The sequence below is a fragment of the Helianthus annuus genome, chromosome 6 (assembly GCF_002127325.2).
Source record: "Helianthus annuus cultivar XRQ/B chromosome 6, HanXRQr2.0-SUNRISE, whole genome shotgun sequence".
NCBI lineage: Eukaryota > Viridiplantae > Streptophyta > Magnoliopsida > Asterales > Asteraceae > Helianthus > Helianthus annuus.
The window spans coordinates 138,217,960-138,220,539 of record NC_035438.2 but is presented as its reverse complement, the minus strand read 5'-3'; the positions used below and the strand labels follow the sequence as shown (position 1 = coordinate 138,220,539).

At 40.3% G+C, this 2,580-nt stretch overlaps 1 long non-coding RNA gene across 1 annotated transcript; it reads left to right on the top strand.

Moving 5' to 3' along the window:
- Positions 1 to 365: 365 nt before the first annotated feature.
- Positions 366 to 2,256, top strand: LOC118479646. The gene is made up of 2 exons (XR_004859776.1): positions 366 to 1,412; positions 1,498 to 2,256. It is a non-coding gene; the product is annotated as an uncharacterized LOC118479646 (long non-coding RNA).
- Positions 2,257 to 2,580: the final 324 nt, after the last annotated feature.

Here is a 2,580-nt window from a genome sequence, read left to right as displayed (position 1 = left end):
AAAACGTTTCGTAATTGTAACTTCCTGGATTGCCAACCCATAAAGACAAAACGGAAAATATTGATAATATGAAAAGTCTTATATTAAAAAAGAGTAAAATGCCTGCATAGTCCCTGTGGTTTGGTGAAATTTCACCTTTAGTCCCCAACTTTTAGAAATTACACCCGTGCTCCCCGTGGTTTATCAAGTTGTTACTCGGATAGTCCCTAAAGTGGATGACCGTTAGTTTTCGCCACTAAGTCCATGTAAAATTACTAAAATGCTCTTACTCAAGAAAAACAATAATCTTTTTATTTATTTATGGGACCCACCCACCACCTACTTCAACCTCCACCCTCAACCACCTACTTCATCTTCAACCTCCATGACTCCACCTACCTCCATCAACACCCACCACCGACACCCCTAATCATCTCTTCCCCTCTTTACTTTTATCTCCGGCGAATCTCGTTTCTCCGACCAACCTGCTTCGGCTTAGTAATAATAATCGCCGAAGAGAAATGAAGAAAGAAAGAGATCGCAATATTCAAAAGTTCTAAACGTGGAGTGTTTGTACTTGGACTGAGATAAACATTATTGGCCGGTGAATACATCTTTTCTATTTCTTCTTCTGTATACACACACACACACACACACTTGCTCGCTCCATAACATCCGTCTTTCATATCTACCCAGCTCCCCCTTTTCCATTTCATTCTCAATAACATTCACATGGCCTTACTAGCTAAAGATATCATTACTGGTTCTTCTATGGTGGATAATAAATCATCATCTTTTGGCTCAAATATTATTAATCAGAATCTGGGTCAGTTGTGTGTGAACCCTGTTCTGATTCCGCTTGATCGGAAGAGGAGATTGAGAAAGGGTGTAAGAACAACGACTCCGGTGGTAGTGTCGGCAATCAGTGAAGATTTGGTCAAACTCGTGAGGGTTGAAAAGGGGGTTTCTTTTAAGGTGAAAGCTGTGTTGACTGTTCGGAACAAGGTTAAGGAGGACCTCACGGAGACAATTGTTAGGAAGTTGGATGCTTTTGCCGATTAGATCGGGAGGAATGTTGTTCTGGAGCTTCACAGTGACGATATTGATCCAAGTAAGTCAATTGTTCGATGAAATGCCTCTGAGAAAAAAGAGTTTTTTTTAATTGGGATAGTGGAGGGCGGCATGGATGGATAACGATGGGAGGGTGGTAGGATGTCAAGGGTGGTCGGCGTTGCAAGTACTACTTGAAAACAAGATGGTGTTGGGGTGCTTCTTAATGGCGGTAAAAGATGGTGGTGTTGAGGTGGCATCTAAACGCTGGAAGGATGGTCGACACCGAATACGGCCGGTGGAGACACCGGACCAGTGGAGAAGAATAGGTAGAGAAGAAGGGGGGGGTTATCTTTTAATAAATGAGTGGGCCCACTTATAAGGTAATTTAGTTTTTTTCTAATAGGAAGGCATAATTTTGTCATTATACATGGACTTAACTGCGCAAACTAACGGTCATCCACTCAGGGGACTATCCGAGTAACAACTTGACAAACCACAGGGAGTGTAGGTGTAATTTTCAAAAATTAGGGACTACATTCACTAGGCCACATGGACTATCCAAGCATTTTACTCTATTAAAAAATGCTCAAGTTGTAGAAACACGATTCTGTTGTGAACAAGCCTAATAGCAAGAAGATAAGAAGAGATAATTGGGAGAGAAAGAGATGTTTAATATTAATGGTGCATCATATACAATAGAATACATGGACTATTTATAGGGGGATAAACTTGGAGAACAAGCCGGTTTATATTAGGAGTTGATAATCTAAATATAATTCTTTATAATACTCCCCCTGATTATCAACTTCATACGCTTGATGCTGCCTCACTAAAAACCTTGCTAGGAAAACCCAATGGGACAAAACCTTGACTAAGGGAAAAAGAGTGCAGCGCGTATTATCTCCCCCTGATGATGATCACTTAAGCTCCTTGAGTCGACGCATCCCGATTCCATGAACTAACTTCTTGAATGTTGAGGTTGGAAGTGATTTAGTGAACAAGTCTGCCAAATTTTCGCTGGAACGAATTTGTTGGACAATAACATCTCCATTCTTTTGTAGATCATGTGTGAAAAAAAACTTTGCCAAAATGTGCTTTGTTCTATCACCTTTGATGTATCCTTCCTTAAGTTGAGCAATGCATGCTGCGTTGTCTTCATGTAAGATTGTCGGTCCCTCATATCCCGAAGAAATACCACAAGATCCACGAATGTGTTGTATTACAGTCCTTAACCAAATGCATTCTTGACTAGCTTCATGTATCGCCAATATTTCTGCATGACTAGATGATATGGTTGTGATTGTCTGCTTTACCGAACGCCATGAAATTGCAGTACCTCCACTTGTAAATAAATACCCAGTTTGAGATCGCCCAGTGTGAGGATCAGACAAATACCCTGCATATGCAAAACCAACCAAACATGTTTTCGATTGATTTGTAAAATACAAACCCATATCTTTTGTACCTTGAAGGTATCTAAATATTTGTTTTACCCCATTCCAATGCCTCTTTGTTGGCCATGAACTATATCTTGCCAATAAATTTAAC